The sequence below is a fragment of the Castor canadensis genome, chromosome 8 (genome assembly GCF_047511655.1).
Source record: "Castor canadensis chromosome 8, mCasCan1.hap1v2, whole genome shotgun sequence".
Taxonomy (NCBI): domain Eukaryota; kingdom Metazoa; phylum Chordata; class Mammalia; order Rodentia; family Castoridae; genus Castor; species Castor canadensis.
In genome coordinates this window covers 130,606,269-130,612,268 of record NC_133393.1, presented here as the reverse complement: position 1 = coordinate 130,612,268, position 6,000 = coordinate 130,606,269, and the positions used below count along the sequence as shown (strand labels likewise).

The window sequence follows — 6,000 nt, the reverse complement described above, 5'->3', positions numbered from 1 at the left end:
TTTGTAAAAATGTATTTTCACCTGACATTTTAAAGATATCTTTTGACATACTTCATTTCAGACAACTTTCTAAATATTGGAAGGTAAAAGCATAAGTCAAATGTTTAACACTTTCAGGTTACAAGCTACTTCAATTATTATAATTTTTGTTCTTCATAACAACTCTATGAAATTGCTTTCTCATTTTACAGACGAGAGGTGGAGATTCCAAGAGGGTTGACTGATAAGCTTCAGATTATAGTGCTGGCACAATGGAATTTTACTCAGCCACAAAGAAGACTGAAATTTTCTCCTTCTCAGGTAAATGGGTGGAACTGGAGAACATCATCTTAAGTGAAGTTAGTCAGGCTCAGAAGGCCAAAAGCCACATGTTCTCCCTCATACGTGGATCACAGACCTAAAACAAATGCAGCAATATTATGGACATGGGTCACACTAAGGGGAGGCTGTGCATGGAATGGATGAGGCAAGGGAAGGAAACCAAAAACTTGAATGTGGTTGATATGTTCATTGTTCAGGAATGAATATATAAATCTTAAACTGACCAGGGCCACTATGGGAAGGGGACTAGGGAGGAGTGAAGAGGACTGGTGGAGATGAGCCATTTTGGGTTGTATTACATATATACATGGAAACAACACAGGGAATCTCCCTGTATAGCTACCTTTATCTCAAACTAGCAAAAAACGCCATGTTTCTCCTATCATCTTATGTTTTTTCTTCTACAAAATTGGAGCACAGGAGGGGATTTGGCACTGATCGGAAGGGGTGGTGGCCAGGAAAAGGGATAGGAGGATGAATATGGTGCAAATATTGTATGTACATGTATGTAAATGCAAAAATGATACCTATTGAAACTGTTCCAGGAGTCAGGGGTTGGTGATGAAAGAGAGTAGTGTAGGAGGTGAATTCAAGTATGATATATTTGATATATTTAAGAACCTTTGTAAATGCTACCATGTACACCCAGCACAACAAAAATAATAAAAAAAGATTATAGCTGGTATATTGAACTGGCTAGATCCAACCTATCAATGGGTTTTATCCTATACTGCACGTGTCTCCTAGATATCATTTGGTAAAATACAACAGCATAAATATATTCTCTGTATAGAATACATTTCTGTTTCTACAGGCTTCATATGCAATGCTTTAATTTAAATCTTGGTTGTGCTTTTTAATAATATTCAAACTAGTTCTAAAAATTTAGTAAAGATGCAGTCTTCCTTACTTCTCCTAAAGAACTGTATGGATAACTTCTACTGATAAAATAAATCATGTCACATAGAGCAAAAGCTGGAGTTTTAAAAGGTTTGGTGGTGGGGCTAAGCTGCAGTCAAGCTATTTTAATTATCTTCAGCTGTTACACATCTTACCACATTGTAGGTCAGATAATTTGGCTTGTAACATTCAAAATTGTATTAATTATAGGATTTTATGACAAAGATGTACAGTATATGTTTGCCAATTGGGAAAGAAAGATAATTGTGCTTGAATGTAGGTCACATTTAAGGAACTCTCTAAGGCCTATGGGAACCACGTTTCCTTAAGACTCAAGAGTTAATGATATTAAAGAGAATGGTGTCTTTCTCTTCCCGTGACATAGTTCTTTTGGTTAGAGGTGGTGTTTGCTTTTTGGGTGGGGCAGGGTGTGTTTAGAAGAGAAATTTGCCTAATTTCCTATAAGCTAGTTTGGATCAGTTGTGGTAACTGCAACCAACTGTTTGTTGGTTATGAGAAGCTGGTGTTTATATAGCTTTCCTAATGAGAAGGATTGTTTCTAGGGTTGGTATCATCCGCAGACAGTTCTTCTAACTCCCTCAAGGTTGTGTCATACCGATTTTTATCCCAGAAGGTTTTTTCTTCCATGGTGTTGCATTTTTTATCCTTGAAAGGTCATTAATGTGTTCAAACTCTCAGTGCTTAGGACTTTTATTAGCTTTTTTGATTCTAGTATTACCAAATAGTACATTTAAAGAATACTACTTAAAATTGGAGAGAACTCTCCTCAAATCTAAGGAGCTTGATATGATTTGATATTTATTTTGTAGCATCCATGGGCTCTCTACCATACCTAATTAACCATCTTAATGGAGATATCATATTATAAAAAATGCTCCATCACAAAACTCCCAACATCTGTCCCATCCCACCCAGTCCTACTCCTCAACACAAGGAGAATGGTTGCAACAAAGTATCAGACTGTTTAGAATTCATGATACAAGAAGAAATACAAGGTTTTCTAATGGTGGAGCTGGATGTCCTAGAGCGGCACACAATCTTAGTTCCCAGAATCTGCAGCAAAGTTTTGATTTTGTCACTGTGCTTTTGTAGTTTAACTGGTAGTGGGGCTAGGACAAAAATATTTTTTAAAAAGTGAGGAGAAAGCGAGAGCTATCTAAATTTTAATTTACAATTTTAAACTGATGGATTTTTAAATATATTCATTTTCAGTTGTTTTCTTATTTGCCTCTTACAAATGGAATAGTAGTTAAGTTGATGAAATAGTTTGAGGATAAAATATATATCTTGTATTTCCTATGGTCTCATTTCCATCTTTAAAGAATGAAGACACTTCAATAAGCTGCCTTAAGGAGCTGCCAGTACCATAAAATGTACTGTACTTTAAGATTAGTGGGCATTTTGCAGTGCAGACAGCAACATGGAAGAAAATACGATACAGTCAGGACCATGGAAAGGAGTTTCTGAACTAACTCTCCTGGGAGAGTTTCCCCACCCCTTCCTGTGTATACTTGGCTTGCAGGACTGGTGTTTAGCTAGTTACACAGTTTATATCTATTTCTCTGCCTCCCATCCCTAGGGGTTATTTGTGTGGATTAACTGCCTCAGATTATTTTGATTACAAGTCTCTTAAAGGGAAGCCTCATGTCTTTTTCTCCATTGGAATCTCCATGAAAGTTGCCTACTGTCTATTGAACACAACAAAAATAAAACAAAAAGCAATAGATGGTCCATATGTATCTCTTGGGTGAGTTTTACATATTTAGATCAAAAAAAGAATCCTGGAATTAAGAATCAAGAAAACATAGGTGTTCCTAAGCCTATCAGGCCCAGATAGCTGTTCACTTCCACTTCAAATCTCCTTTTGGATGATGTATGAGTTGCTATGTAAATTCCTCTGGGTTATGAGATTTATTGCTCGAAGATCAGCATTGACCAATAGGCGAGCAGGGGCAGAGTAAACCAGCTGCTGTTTATCTTTTAGGTGTAGTATGTTTAACTAATGCTGTTGACTACAATTCTTACTGGGTGCCTCTTGCTAAATCTTTAAGGAAAATATATAAACTTTAGGTCAGGGGCACAAGAAGAAAAAAACTCAATTATTGGTGACACTTCCCAGGTCTTAAAGCATAAAATAGATTTATTTTTTAAGCGAGATTTGAAAGCTTCCCATACTTATCTCTACTCAAAGATGGTGATGGAAACCAATCCAAGAGCATAGAAACACTGCCTTCATCAAACTGGGAATCGCTCAACTTTGTAATGCAGGATGAAGAGAAGTAATGGATGTTAGCTTTCAAGACATGACAAATTGGTAGATCACTTAGGAAGTAATCCCTTAGGTTTGCCCCAATGACTTGTGGGGAGATATTCTTTTTTTTTTGTATTAGTGTACATTAATAGTAAAAGAGAATTCCATTGTGATAATTCCATAGCTGTATACAGTGTACTTTGTACAAGTTCATCCCTTGTATTATATTCACTTAATCCATGATCTACTTCCCTCTTCCAAACAGTATTTAGTGGGTCTCATTACACTTTCTTCAGGTAGATATATATGTAATGTAAATTAAACCTCTTTGTCCAACAGTACATTCTTCTTTCCACCTCTCTTATCTGTTTCCCTCCCAAAGACAGCCCTGCTTTAACACTCATGTTCCATTGTTATTATTATCATAATTTTAGGTCTAGATTCTGCATATAAGTTATTTGACTTTTTGAACTTGACTTATTACACTCAACATGATGGTTTCTAGTTCCATCCATTTTCCTACAAAGGACATAATTTCATTCTTTATGGCTGGATAATACTCCACTGTGTATAAGTACCACATTTTTCTTTATCCAGTCATCAAATGTTGGGCACCTCAGTCTATTCTACAGCTTGGCTGTTATGAAATAGTGTTGCCATAAGCATGGTTGTGCGACTGTCTCTCTTATATATTCATGTGAATTCCAAATATATGCCCAGGAGTGAATAGCAAGGTCATAAGGTAAGTTTTTTCTTAGCTTTTTGATGAACCTCTATATTTGATCACCACAGTGGTTGCACTAGTATATTGCCATCAACAATGTATGAGGGTTCCTTTTTCCTGCATCCTCACCAGCATTTGAGGTGAGCAATCACCTCAGTATTGCTTTTCTTGATGATAGCCATTCTGACTGGGGTGAGGTGGAATTTCTGTGTAGTTCTGATTTCCATTTCTTTTATGGCTAAACATGTTTTATATATTTTCATTATTGAGCTATTTATACTTCTGAGAACTGTCTATTTAACTCATCTGCCCATTTATTAATTTGATTATTCTTTCAGTGTTTAATTTTTTGAACACTCTTTGTATATTCTGGATATCAATCCTTTATCCAGAGAATAAACTGGTGAAGATTTTCTTTCATTCTGTGGGTTGTCTCGTCATTCTGGTAATTGCTTCCTTTCATGTGCAGAAGCCTTTTAATTTGATTCAATCCCTCTTGTAAATTCTTGCTATTATTTCCTGGGAAATTAGAGTCCTATTCAGAAGATAATTGCTTATGCTTATATCTTCAAGTGTTTTCTCTGCATTTTCATGGTACAGTTTCAGAGTTTCTGGTCTTATATGAACATCTTAGATCCATTTGGAATTGATTTTTGTATAAGGTGAGAGATAAGGGTTTAGTTTTAGACTTCTATGTAGAGATAATTAGTCTCAGCACCATGTGTTGAAGAGGCTGTTTTATCTCACATGTATGTTTTTGGCTTTTTTGTCAAAAATCAGATAGCTGAAACTGTATGAGTTTATTTCAGGTTTTTCAATTCTGCTCCATTGGTCTTTGTGTCTGTTTTTGTGCCAGTACCATGTTGTTTTTGTTACTATAGTTTTGTAGTATGATTTTGAGTCTGATACTGTGATACCTCTGGTGTTACTCTGTTTGCACAGGATTGCTGTTGCTATTTGGGGTTTTTATGTTTTTCTGTGAATTTTAGCATTGATTTTTTTCCCCATTTATGTGAAGTATGACATTGGGATTTTATTTCATTTTCATTACATTCTGCATTGAATCTGTAGATTGCTTTCAGTATTATAGCTATTTTCACAATATTGATTCTGCCAATCTGTGAACATTGGGGAAAGGGTGTTTTTTCATTTTCTGGTGTTGTCTTCAATTTCTTTCTTCAAGGTTATATAATTTTCACTGTAGAGGTTTTTTACTCTTTCACCTCCTTAGTTAAGTTTGTTACTTGGTGATGAGGCTATTGTGAATGGAATTGTTTTCCTGATTTCCCCTTAGCATGTTCATTATTGATATATAGAAAATGTACTGATTTTTGTATGTTAGTTTTATATCCTGCTACATTGTCAAAAGCATTTATCAGATCTAGGAATTTTGTGGTAAAGCCTTTAGGGTCTGTAGGATTGTATCATCTGCAAAAAGGGATAATAGGACTTCCATTTGACTCCATTTTATTTCTTTCTCTTTCTTATTGCTCTGACTAGGAGTTCAAGCACTACATGGAATAAGAGTAGAGTGAATATCCTTTTCTTATTTCTGAATTTAGAGGAAATGATTTTAGTTCTTCTCCACTTAGTATGATATTGGCTATAGGTTTGTCATATAAAGTCTTTATTATGTTCCTTTTATTCCTAGTTTCTTCAGAGCTTTTATCATGAAATAGTGTTGAATTTTGTCAGAAGCTTTTATGCATTTATTGAGATGATCACATGGTTTTTGTCTTTTATTCTGTTTATGTGCAGTATTCAATTTATTGATTTGAGTATA

General features: G+C 35.2%; 1 long non-coding RNA gene across 1 annotated transcript in view; it reads left to right on the top strand.

Annotated features, from left to right (window-relative positions):
- Positions 1-200: 200 nt before the first annotated feature.
- The window catches only part of LOC141425565 (uncharacterized), a 52,049-nt gene continuing 46,249 nt past the window's right edge, over positions 201-6,000 (top strand). Inside the window, exon 1 of the long non-coding RNA XR_012450541.1 lies at positions 201-300. This is a non-coding gene — a long non-coding RNA (uncharacterized lncRNA). The remainder of the gene's footprint in view (positions 301-6,000) is intronic.